The sequence below is a fragment of the Balearica regulorum genome, chromosome 7 (genome assembly GCF_011004875.1).
Source record: "Balearica regulorum gibbericeps isolate bBalReg1 chromosome 7, bBalReg1.pri, whole genome shotgun sequence".
Taxonomy (NCBI): domain Eukaryota; kingdom Metazoa; phylum Chordata; class Aves; order Gruiformes; family Gruidae; genus Balearica; species Balearica regulorum.
Window position 1 is genome coordinate 21,505,385 of NC_046190.1, and position 12,783 is coordinate 21,518,167.

At 48.8% G+C, this 12,783-nt stretch overlaps 1 long non-coding RNA gene across 1 annotated transcript; it reads right to left on the minus strand.

The window, feature by feature from the left end:
- LOC142602614 (uncharacterized) lies at positions 1 to 1,578 on the minus strand. The gene is made up of 3 exons (XR_012836363.1): positions 1,460 to 1,578; positions 911 to 976; positions 1 to 568 (listed from the first exon to the last, which is right to left on the minus strand). It is a non-coding gene; the product is annotated as an uncharacterized LOC142602614 (long non-coding RNA).
- Between the last annotated feature and the right edge of the window lie 11,205 nt (positions 1,579 to 12,783).

The window sequence follows — 12,783 nt, forward strand, 5'->3', positions numbered from 1 at the left end:
CGAACTCGTACCTGTCCAACACTGCAGCTGACAACTCTCCAAAACCTACCTACAAACTGTCCACATCTCTTCCTTCACTCTAAACTGCTCTCCCTACTATGTATCTCATAGACAAGCCTTCACAAAGCCACTCATCCTGCAGTAATACTCTGACATCAAACACCTGCACCACTACTTCCGCAATAATACGCCAACACCAACAAACTCCAACACAAAAAACTTCACCTGAAGATTCCACCCTACACTAACCGCTGACAAACACACACTGTCGTCACCAAAGCCAAACATTGCAACAATTAGTGCAAAGTTAAAATTGCATGTGCAGCGCAATATTGTCGGTGTGGGTTAATGCAGAGGTGGGCTTGGAAGTTGCAGTGTACACCCTATGGCTTAACATGGCATTTTATTGGGGGATCTGTGTTCTGCCTGGGAGAAGTGTGTAAGCAGAGGCCTTTTTAAAGGCAAGGCAGGAACGGTTCTCCAGGTCTCTGAAGCGGAGAGTAAGAAATTTTATCTGGGTTCTGGCGCAGGATCTTCTTGTGCGCTTGCTTTTCTGTCCAATCAGGTGCTGCTGGGGAGAGAGAGAGAGAGAGAAGTGTTTAGGACAGGATTAACAACCTCAACAGCCCTGTCCCAAGCACAGTTAACCCAAGCCTGCGGACATCCCGGGAGGCCTGATAAGATTTATGCTACTCTATCCCCCCTCCAAAAGCCTGGGAATTAACAGAATCACATAGCAAATATTTCTTGAGGAGGCACCCAGAGTGTTTGTGTTCTTTTTCAGGCAGATGCTAGTGCAAGAAGATCGCAAATACCCTGAAAAACTACCAGGATGGTAAAAAATAACGTCTTGAAAAGGGAAAGGACCGGGTGATGTTTCTCCTCATCAGCTCACGCATTTCCACCTTACCCGAACCTCCTGCAGTGTTGAACAGGAAACGTGAAGCTTGGATGCAGAATTCCTGGTATTCCGAACCTGGGGAAGAAAGGGAGAAAAACATGAGACTGAGCATATAGTGGGACGCTGCTCAGAACCTGAAAATACCAAAAAAAAGGGATGAGGAGCTAACACCCCTTACTTGGAGAGCTCTCAAAGTCTGCCTGTTAAGGAAAAGAAAAATAAGAAGAGAAAAGAAGACAGGAGCCCCAGAGAATATTCACAGAAAAGAAAGTAGTACATGAAAACATAGCTTACGTCATGCAGACAGGGAGAGATCACGAGTTAAAAAGCAAAGCCCAGCAATCTAACGAAAATTAAAATCCAGACCACAAGACGGCAGAAGTGCCAAGAGGTGGTACTGATGGGATGGACCATGAATTTCCCAAGAACTTAAGCTGGGATGTCACAAAAGAAAATTCTAGGGCGTGAAAGGACCATTAGAAAACACACACTCTCATCAACCAAGAGGAAAGCCTGGTAGCCAAAGGTCACAAAACCAAGTGCTACACCCTGACTTACAAGGAAGGCGTCAACACTCTTGACTGGAAGGCCCTCATCCATCCTCTTCTTTCTTCATCCCTCTTGACTCGAAGGTCCTCATCCGTCCTCTTCTTTCTTCATCCCTCTTGACTCGAAGGTCCTCATCCGTCGTCTTCTTTCTTCATCCCTCTTGACTCGAAGGTCCTCATCCGTCCTCTTCTTTCTTCATCCCTCTTGACTCGAAGGTCCATTGCCATCCTTTTCTTCCCTCTTGACTCGAAGGTCCACCGCCGTCCTCTTCTTTCTTCATCCCTCTTGACTCGAAGGTCCTCATCTGTCCTCTTCTTTCCTCATCCCTCTTGACTCGAAGGTCCACATCCGTCCTCTTCTTTCTTCATCCCTCCTGACTCGAAGTTCCAGGACCGTCCTCTTCTTTCTTCATCCTTCTTGCCTCGAAGGTCCACATCTGTCATCTTTCTTCATCCCTCTTGACTCAAAGGTCCACATCCGTCCTCTTCTTTCTTCATCCTTCTTGACTCGAAGGTCCACTCCCGTCCTCTTCTTCCCTCTTGACTTGAATGTCCAGGACCGTCCTCTTCTTTCTTCATCCCTCTTGACTCGAAGGTCCTCATCCGTCCTCTTCTTTCTTCATCCCTCCTGACTCGAAGGTCCACATCCGTCGTCTTCTTTCTTCATCCCTCTTGACTCGAAGGTCCACCACCGTGCTCTTCTTTCTTCATCCCTCTTGACTCGAAGGTCCTCATCCGTCGTCTTCTTTCTTCATCCCTCTTGACTCGAAGGTCCTCATGCGTCCTCTTCTTTCTTCATCCCTCTTGACTCGAAGGTCTTCATCCGTCGTCTTCTTTCTTCATCCCTCTTGACTCGAAGGTCCTCATCCGTCCTCTTCTTTCTTCATCCCTCTTGACTCGAAGGTCCACCGCCGTCCTCTTCTTTCTTCCTCCCTCTTGACTCGAAGGTCCTCATCCGTCCTCTTCTTTCTTCATCCTTCTTGACTCGAAGGTCCACTCCCGTCCTCTTCATCCCTCTTGACTTAAATGTCCAGGACCGTACTCTTCTTTCTTCATCCCTCTTGACTCGAAGGTCCGCCACCGTGCTCTTCCTTCTTCATCCCTCTTGACTCGAAGGTACCCATGCGTCGTCTTCTTTCTTCATCCCTCTTGACTTGAAGGTCCAGGACTGTCCTCTTCTTTCTTCATCCCTCTTGACTTGAAGGTCCTCATCCGTCCTCTTCTTTCTTCATCCTTCTTGACTCGAAGTTCCTCATCCGTCGTCATCTTTCTTCATCCCTCTTGACTCGAAGGTCCTCATCCGTCCTCTTCTTTCTTCATCCCTCTTGACTCGAAGGTCCACTGCCGTCCTCTTCTTTCTTCATCCCTCTTGACTCGAAGGTCCACCGCCGTCGTCTTCTTTCTTCATCCCTCTTGACTCGAAGGTCCTCATCCGTTCTCTTCTTTCTTCATCCCTCTAGACTCGAAGTTCCAGGACCGTCCTCTTCTATCTTCATCCCTCTTGACTCGAAGGTCCTCATCCGTCGTCTTCTTTCTTCATCCCTCTTGACTCGAAGGTCCTCATCCGTCCTCTTCTTTCTTCATCCCTCTTGACTCGAAGGTCCTCATCCGTCCTCTTCTTTCTTCATCCCTCTTGACTCGAAGGTCCACCACCGTCCTCTGCTTTCTTCATCCCTCTTGACTCGAAGGTCCTCATCCGTCCTCTTCTTTCTTCATCCCTCTTGACTCGAAGGTTCTCATCCGTCCTCTTCTTTCTTCATCCCTCTTGACTCGAAGGTTCTCATCCGTCGTCTTCTTTCTTCATCCCTCTAGACTCGAAGTTCCAGGACCGTCCTCTTCTATCTTCATCCCTCTTGACTCGAAGGTCCTCATCCGTCGTCTTCTTTCTTCATCCCTCTTGACTCGAAGGTCCTCATCCGTCCTCTTCTTTCTTCATCCCTCTTGACTCGAAGGTCCTCATCCGTCCTCTTCTTTCTTCATCCCTCTTGACTCGAAGGTCCACCACCGTCCTCTTCTTTCTTCATCCCTCTTGACTCGAAGGTCCTCATCTGTCCTCTTCTTTCTTCATCCCTCTTGACTCGAAGGTTCTCATCCGTCCTCTTCTTTCTTCATCCCTCTTGACTCGAAGGTTCTCATCCGTCGTCTTCTTTCTTCATCCCTCTTGACTCGAAGGTCCAGGACCGTCCTCTTCTTTCTTCATCCCTCTTGACTCGAAGGTCCTCATCCGTCCTCTTCTTTCTTCATCCCTCCTGACTCGAAGGTCCACATCCGTCGTCTTCTTTCTTCATCCCTCTTGACTCGAAGGTCCACCACCGTGCTCTTCTTTCTTCATCCCTCTTGACTCGAAGGTCCTCATCCGTCGTCTTCTTTCTTCATCCCTCTTGACTCGAAGGTCCTCATGCGTCCTCTTCTTTCTTCATCCCTCTTGACTCGAAGGTCTTCATCCGTCGTCTTCTTTCTTCATCCCTCGACTCGAAGGTCCTCATCCGTCCTCTTCTTTCTTCATCCCTCTTGACTCGAAGGTCCACCGCCGTCCTCTTCTTTCTTCCTCCCTCTTGACTCGAAGGTCCTCATCCGTCCTCTTCTTTCTTCATCCTTCTTGACTCGAAGGTCCACTCCCGTCCTCTTCATCCCTCTTGACTTAAATGTCCAGGACCGTACTCTTCTTTCTTCATCCCTCTTGACTCGAAGGTCCGCCACCGTGCTCTTCCTTCTTCATCCCTCTTGACTCGAAGGTACCCATGCGTCGTCTTCTTTCTTCATCCCTCTTGACTTGAAGGTCCAGGACTGTCCTCTTCTTTCTTCATCCCTCTTGACTTGAAGGTCCTCATCCGTCCTCTTCTTTCTTCATCCTTCTTGACTCGAAGTTCCTCATCCGTCGTCATCTTTCTTCATCCCTCTTGACTCGAAGGTCCTCATCCGTCCTCTTCTTTCTTCATCCCTCTTGACTCGAAGGTCCACTGCCGTCCTCTTCTTTCTTCATCCCTCTTGACTCGAAGGTCCACCGCCGTCGTCTTCTTTCTTCATCCCTCTTGACTCGAAGGTCCTCATCCGTTCTCTTCTTTCTTCATCCCTCTAGACTCGAAGTTCCAGGACCGTCCTCTTCTATCTTCATCCCTCTTGACTCGAAGGTCCTCATCCGTCGTCTTCTTTCTTCATCCCTCTTGACTCGAAGGTCCTCATCCGTCCTCTTCTTTCTTCATCCCTCTTGACTCGAAGGTCCTCATCCGTCCTCTTCTTTCTTCATCCCTCTTGACTCGAAGGTCCACCACCGTCCTCTGCTTTCTTCATCCCTCTTGACTCGAAGGTCCTCATCCGTCCTCTTCTTTCTTCATCCCTCTTGACTCGAAGGTCCACCACCGTCCTCTTCTTTCTTCATCCCTCTTGACTCGAAGGTCCTCATCCGTCCTCTTCTTTCTTCATCCCTCTTGACTCGAAGGTCCACCACCGTCCTCTGCTTTCTTCATCCCTCTTGACTCGAAGGTCCTCATCCGTCGTCTTCTTTCTTCATCCCTCTTGACTCGAAGGTCCTCATCCGTCCTCTTCTTTCTTCATCCCTCTTGACTCGAAGGTCCTCATCCGTCCTCTTCTTTCTTCATCCCTCTTGACTCGAAGGTCCACCACCGTCCTCTTCTTTCTTCATCCCTCTTGACTCGAAGGTCCTCATCCGTCCTCTTCTTTCTTCATCCCTCTTGACTCGAAGGTCCACCACCGTCCTCTGCTTTCTTCATCCCTCTTGACTCGAAGGTTCTCATCCGTCGTCTTCTTTCTTCATCCCTCTTGACTCGAAGGTCCAGGACCGTCCTCTTCTTTCTTCATCCCTCTTGACTCGAAGGTCCACATCCGTCGTCTTCTTTCTTCATCCCTCTTTAGTCGAACGTCCACATCCGTCCTCTTCTTTCTTCATCCCTCTTGACTCGAAGGTCCACTCCCGTCCTTTTCTTCCCTCTTGACTCGAAGGTCCTCATCCGTCCTCTTCTTTCTTCATCCCTCTTGACTCAAAGGTCTACGACCGTCCTCTTCTTTCTTCATCCCTCTTGACTCGAAGGTCCTCATCCGTCCTCTGCTTTCTTCATCCCTCTTGACTCGAAGGTCCTCATCCGTCCTCTTCTTTCTTCATCCCTCTTGACTCGAAGGTTCTCATCCGTCGTCTTCTTTCTTCATCCCTCTTGACTCGAAGGTCCACCGCCGTCCTCTTCTTTCTTCATCCCTCTTGACTCGAAGGTCCTCATCCGTCGTCTTCTTTCTTCCTCCCTCTTGACTCGAAGGTCTACGACCGTCCTCTTCTTTCTTCATCCCTCTTGACTCGAAGGTCCTCATTCGTCCTCTGCTTTCTTCATCCCTCTTGACTCGAAGGTCCTCATCCATCATCTTCTTTCTTCATCCCTCTTGACTCGAAGGTCCACATCCGTCCTCTTCTTTCTTCATCCCTCTTGACTGCAGTATCCAGAGCTGTCCTCTGCTTTCTTCATCACTCTTCTCTTCAAAGGCCCACCACTTTGCTCTTCTTCCTTCATCCCTCTTCACATGAAGGTCTACCTCTTTCTTCCTCTTACCTAATTCCTATTGACTCGCACCTCATCCACTTTCCTCTTCTTTCTTCATTACTCTTGACTGCAAGGTGAGCCCCCATTTAATATCTTATATATATTTGATATCCAGCTCCAGCAATTTCCAAAACCTTTACCTGTGGCCTTAAAATTTTTGGAGATTCAACCTTGCCGTGCTTCACTCCAGTAGCCATGCACAACGCTCCTCAGACCAGCCAGGCAGCAGGGAAATTTCTAGAGCTGCCAGTGGGATACTGAGGTGGAGTGTCACTTGCAAAAGCCCCCTTCCCATTAGCTTTCCACACCAATCCAATTGCACCGCACAGGCAAAGTCAACTTCAGCCCCTACCCTACACCGAACTCGTACCTGTCCAACACTGCAGCTGACAACTCTCCAAAACCTACCTACAAACTGTCCACATCTCTTCCTTCACTCTAAACTGCTCTCCCTACTATGTATCTCATAGACAAGCCTTCACAAAGCCACTCATCCTGCAGTAATACTCTGACATCAAACACCTGCACCACTACTTCCGCAATAATACGCCAACACCAACAAACTCCAACACAAAAAACTTCACCTGAAGATTCCACCCTACACTAACCGCTGACAAACACACACTGTCGTCACCAAAGCCAAACATTGCAACAATTAGTGCAAAGTTAAAATTGCATGTGCAGCGCAATATTGTCGGTGTGGGTTAATGCAGAGGTGGGCTTGGAAGTTGCAGTGTACACCCTATGGCTTAATATGGCATTTTATTGGGGGATCTGTGTTCTGCCTGGGAGAAGTGTGTACGCAGAGGCCTTTTTAAAGGCAAGGCAGGAACGGTTCTCCAGGTCTCTGAAGCGGAGAGTAAGAAATTTTATCTGGGTTCTGGCGCAGGATCTTCTTGTGCGCTTGCTTTTCTGTCCAATCAGGTGCTGCTGGGGAGAGGGGGAGAGAGAGAGAGAGAGAGAAGTGTTTAGGACAGGATTAACAACCTCAACAGCCCTGTCCCAAGCACAGTTAACCCAAGCCTGCGGACATCCCGGGAGGCCTGATAAGATTTATGCTACTCTATCCCCCCTCCAAAAGCCTGGGAATTAACAGAATCACATAGCAAATATTTCTTGAGGAGGCACCCAGAGTGTTTGTGTTCTTTTTCAGGCAGATGCTAGTGCAAGAAGATCGCAAATACCCTGAAAAACTACCAGGATGGTAAAAAATAACGTCTTGAAAAGGGAAAGGACCGGGTGATGTTTCTCCTCATCAGCTCACGCATTTCCACCTTACCCGAACCTCCTGCAGTGTTGAACAGGAAACGTGAAGCTTGGATGCAGAATTCCTGGTATTCCGAACCTGGGGAAGAAAGGGAGAAAAACATGAGACTGAGCATATAGTGGGACGCTGCTCAGAACCTGAAAATACCAAAAAAAAGGGATGAGGAGCTAACACCCCTTACTTGGAGAGCTCTCAAAGTCTGCCTGTTAAGGAAAAGAAAAATAAGAAGAGAAAAGAAGACAGGAGCCCCAGAGAATATTCACAGAAAAGAAAGTAGTACATGAAAACATAGCTTACGTCATGCAGACAGGGAGAGATCACGAGTTAAAAAGCAAAGCCCAGCAATCTAACGAAAATTAAAATCCAGACCACAAGACGGCAGAAGTGCCAAGAGGTGGTACTGATGGGATGGACCATGAATTTCCCAAGAACTTAAGCTGGGATGTCACAAAAGAAAATTCTAGGGCGTGAAAGGACCATTAGAAAACACACACTCTCATCAACCAAGAGGAAAGCCTGGTAGCCAAAGGTCACAAAACCAAGTGCTACACCCTGACTTACAAGGAAGGCGTCAACACTCTTGACTGGAAGGCCCTCATCCATCCTCTTCTTTCTTCATCCCTCTTGACTCGAAGGTCCTCATCCGTCCTCTTCTTTCTTCATCCCTCTTGACTCGAAGGTCCACCGCCGTCCTCTTCTTTCTTCATCCCTCTTGACTCGAAGGTCCTCATCCGTCCTCTTCTTTCTTCATCCCTCTTGACTCGAAGGTCCATTGCCATCCTTTTCTTCCCTCTTGACTCGAAGGTCCACCGCCGTCCTCTTCTTTCTTCATCCCTCTTGACTCGAAGGTCCTCATCTGTCCTCTTCTTTCCTCATCCCTCTTGACTCGAAGGTCCACATCCGTCCTCTTCTTTCCTCATCCCTCCTGACTCGAAGTTCCAGGACCGTCCTCTTCTTTCTTCATCCTTCTTGCCTCGAAGGTCCACATCTGTCATCTTTCTTCATCCCTCTTGACTCAAAGGTCCACATCCGCCCTCTTCTTTCTTCATCCTTCTTGACTCGAAGGTCCACTCCCGTCCTCTTCTTCCCTCTTGACTTGAATGTCCAGGACCGTCCTCTTCTTTCTTCATCCCTCTTGACTCGAAGGTCCACATCCGTCGTCTTCTTTCTTCATCCCTCTTGACTCGAAGGTCCACATCTGTCGTGTTCTTTCTTCATCCCTCTTGACTCGAAGATCCACATCCGCCCTCTTCTTTCTTCATCCCTCTTGACTCGAAGGTCCTCATCCGTCCTCTTCTTTCTTCATCCCTCTTGACTCGAAGGTCCACCGCCGTCCTCTTCTTTCTTCCTCCCTCTTGACTCGAAGGTCCTCATCCGTCCTCTTCTTTCTTCATCCCTCTTGACTCGAAGGTCCTCATCTGTCCTCTTATTTCTTCATCCCTCTTGACTCGAAGGTCCACATCCGTCCTCTTCTTTCTTCATCCTTCTTGACTCGAAGGTCCACTCCCGTCCTCTTCATCCCTCTTGACTTAAATGTCCAGGACCGTACTCTTCTTTCTTCATCCCTCTTGACTCGAAGGTCCTCATCCGTCCTCTTCTTTCTTCATCCCTCTTGACTCGAAGGTCCTCATCCGTCCTCTTCTTTCTTCGTGCCTCTTGACTCGAAGGTCCACCGCTGTCCTCTTCTTTCTTCAGCCCTCTTGACTCGAAGGTCCTCATCCGTCATCTTCTTTATTCATCCTTCTGGACTCGAAGGTCCCCATCTGTCATCTTCTTTCTTCATCCCTCTTGACTCGAAGGTCCGCCACCGTGCTCTTCCTTCTTCATCTCTCTTGACTCGAAGGTACTCATGCGTCGTCTTGTTTCTTCATCCCTCTTGACTTGAAGGTCCAGGACTGTCCTCTTCTTTCTTCATCCCTCTTGACTTGAAGGTCCTCATCCGTCCTCTTCTTTCTTCATCCCTCTTGACTCGAAGTTCCTCATCCGTCGTCATCTTTCTTCATCCCTCTTGACTCGAAGGTCCTCATCCGTCGTCATCTTTCTTCATCCCTCTTGACTCGAAGGTCCACTGCCGTCCTCTTCTTTCTTCATCCCTCTTGACTCGAAGGTCCACCGCCGTCATCTTCTTTCTTCATCCCTCTTGACTCGAAGGTCCTCATCCGTTCTCTTCTTTCTTCATCCCTCTAGACTCGAAGTTCCAGGACCGTCCTCTTCTATCTTCATCCCTCTTGACTCGAAGGTCCTCATCCGTCGTCTTCTTTCTTCATCCCTCTTGACTCGAAGGTCCTCATCCGTCCTCTTCTTTCTTCATCCCTCTTGACTCGAAGGTCCTCATCCGTCCTCTTCTTTCTTCATCCCTCTTGACTCGAAGGTCCACCACCGTCCTCTGCTTTCTTCATCCCTCTTGACTCGAAGGTCCTCATCGGTCCTCTTCTTTCTTCATCCCTCTTGACTCGAAGGTCCACTCCCGTCCTTTTCTTTCTTCATCCCTCTTGACTCGAAGGTTCTCATCCGTCGTCTTCTTTCTTCATCCCTCTTGACTCGAAGGTCCTCATCCGTCGTCTTCTTTCTTCATCCCTCTTGACTCGAAGGTCCAGGACCGTCCTCTTCTTTCTTCATCCCTCTTGACTCGAAGGTCCACATCCGTCGTCTTCTTTCTTCATCCCTCTTGACTCGAAGGTCCTCATCCGTCGTCGTCTTTCTTCATCCCTCTTGACTCGAAGGTCCTCATCCGTCGTCTTCTTTCTTCATCCCTCTTGACTCGAAGGTCCTCATGCGTCGTCTTCTTTCTTCATCCCTCTTGACTCGAAGGTCCTCATCCGTCCTCTTCTTTCTTCATCCCTCTTGACTCGAAGGTCCTCATGCGTCGTCTTCTTTCTTCATCCCTCTTGACTCGAAGGTCCTCATCCGTCGTCTTCTTTCTTCATCCCTCTTGACTCGAAGGTCCTCATCCGTCGTCTTCTTTCTTCATCCCTCTTGACTCGAAGGTCCTCATCCGTCGTCTTCTTTCTTCATCCCTCTTGACTCGTAGGTCCTCATGCGTCGTCTTCTTTCTTCATCCCTCTTGACTCGAAGGTCCTCATCCGTCCTCTTCTTTCTTCATCCCTCTTGACTCGAAGGTCCTCATCCCTCCTCTTCTTTCTTCATCCCTCTTGACTCGAAGGTCCTCATCCGTCCTCTTCTTTCTTCATCCCTCTTGACTCGAAGGTCCTCATCCGTCCTCTTCTTTCTTCATCCCTCTTGACTCGAAGGTCCTCATCCGTCCTCTTCTTTCTTCATCCCTCTTGACTCGAAGGTCCTCATGCGTCCTCTTCTTTCTTCATCCCTCTTGACTCGTAGGTCCTCATGCGTCGTCTTCTTTCTTCATCCCTCTTGACTCGTAGGTCCTCATGCGTCGTCTTCTTTCTTCATCCCTCTTGACTCGAAGGTCCTCATCCGTCGTATTCTTTCTTCATCCCGCTTGACTCGAAGGTCCTCATGCGTCGTCTTCTTTCTTCATCCCTCTTGACTCGAAGGTCCAGGACCAGCCTCTTCTTTCTTCATCCCTCTTGACTTGAAGGTCCTCATCCGTCCTCTTCTTTCTTCATCCCTCTTGACTCGAAGGTCCTCATCCGTCCTCTTCTTTCTTCATCCCTCTTGACTCTAAGGTCCTCATCCGTCGTCGTCTTTCTTCATCCCTCTTGACTCGAAGGTCCTCATCCATCGTCTTCTTTCTTCATCCGTCTTGACTCGAAGGTCCTCATCCGTCGTCGTGTTTCTTCATCCCTCTTGACTCGAAGGTCCTCATCCGTCCTCTTCTTTCTTCATCCCTCTTGACTCGAAGGTCCTCATCCGTCGTGTTCTTTCTTCATCCCTCTTGACTCGAAGGTCCACATCCGTCCTCTTCTTTCTTCATCCCTCTTGACTCGAAGGTCCACTTCCGTCCTCTTCTTTCTTCATCCCTCTTGATTTGAAGGTCCTCATCCGTCGTCTTCTTTCTTCATCCCTCTTGACTCGAAGGTTCTCATCCGTCCTCTTCTTTCTTCATCCCTCTTGACTCGAAGGTTCTCATCCGTCCTCTTCTTTCTTCATCCCTCTTGACTTGAAGGTCCAGGACCGTCCTCTTCTTTCTTCATCCCTCTTGACTCGAAGCTCCTCATCCGTCCTCTTCTTTCTTCATCCCTCTTGATTTGAAGGTCCTCATCCGTCGTCTTCTTTCTTCATCCCTCTTGACTCGAAGGTTCTCATCCGTCCTCTTCTTTCTTCATCCCTCTTGACTCGAAGGTTCTCATCCGTCCTCTTCTTTCTTCATCCCTCTTGACTTGAAGGTCCAGGACCGTCCTCTTCTTTCTTCATCCCTCTTGACTCGAAGGTCCTCATCCGTCCTCTTCTTTCTTCATCCCTCTTGATTTGAAGGTCCTCATCCGTCCTCTTCTTTCTTCATCCCTCTTGACTCGAAGGTTCTCATCCGTCCTCTTCTTTCTTCATCCCTCTTGACTCGAAGGTCCACATCCGTCCTCTTCTTTCTTCATCCCTCTTGACTCAAAGGTCCTCATCCGTCCTCTTCTTTCTTCATCCCTCTTGACTCGAAGGTCATCATCCGTCGTGTTCTTTCTTCATCCCTCTTGACTCAAAGGTTCTCATCCGTCGTGTTCTTTCTTCATCCCTCTTGACTCGAAGGTCCTCATCCGTCCTCTTCTTTCTTCATCCCTCTTGACTCGAAGGTCCAGAACCGTCCTCTTCTTTCTTAATCCCTCTTGACTCGAAGGTCCAGGACCGTCCTCTTCTTTCTTCATCCCTCTTGACTCGAAGGTTCTCATCCGTCCTCTTCTTTCTTCATCCCTCTTGACTGCAATGTCCTCATCCGTCCTCTTCTTTCTTCATCCTTCTTGACTCGAAGGTCCACCGCCATCCTCTTCTTTCTTCATCCCTCTTGACTCGAAGGTCCTCATCCGTCCTCTTCTTTCTTCATCCCTCTTGACTCGAAGGTCCAGGACCATCGTCTTCTTTCTTCATCCCTCTTGACTCGAAGGTCCTCATCCGTCATCTTTTCTTCATCCCTCTTGACTCGAAGGTCCTCATCCGTCGTCTTTTCTTCATCCCTCTTGACTCGAAGGTCCTCATCCATCCTCTTCTTTCTTCATCCTTCTTGACTCGAAGGTCCACATCCGTCCTCTTCTTTCTTCATCCCTCTTGACTCGAAGGTCCACATCCATCCTCTTCTTTCTTCATCCTTCTTGACTCGAAGGTCCACATCTGTCCTCTTCTTTCTTCATCCCTTTTGACTCGAAGGTCCACGACCATCGTCTTCTTTCTTCATCCCTCTTGATTCAAAGGTCCACCACCTTCCTCTTCTTTCTTCATCCCTCTTGACTCCAAGGACCACATCCGTCCTCTTCTTTCTTCATCTATCTTGACTCGAAGGTCGTCATCCGTCCTTTTCTTTCTTCATCCCTCTTGAGTCGAAGGTCCACCAGCATCCTCTTCTTTCTTCATCCCTCTTGACTGCAGTATCCAGAGCTGTCCTCTGCTTTCTTCATC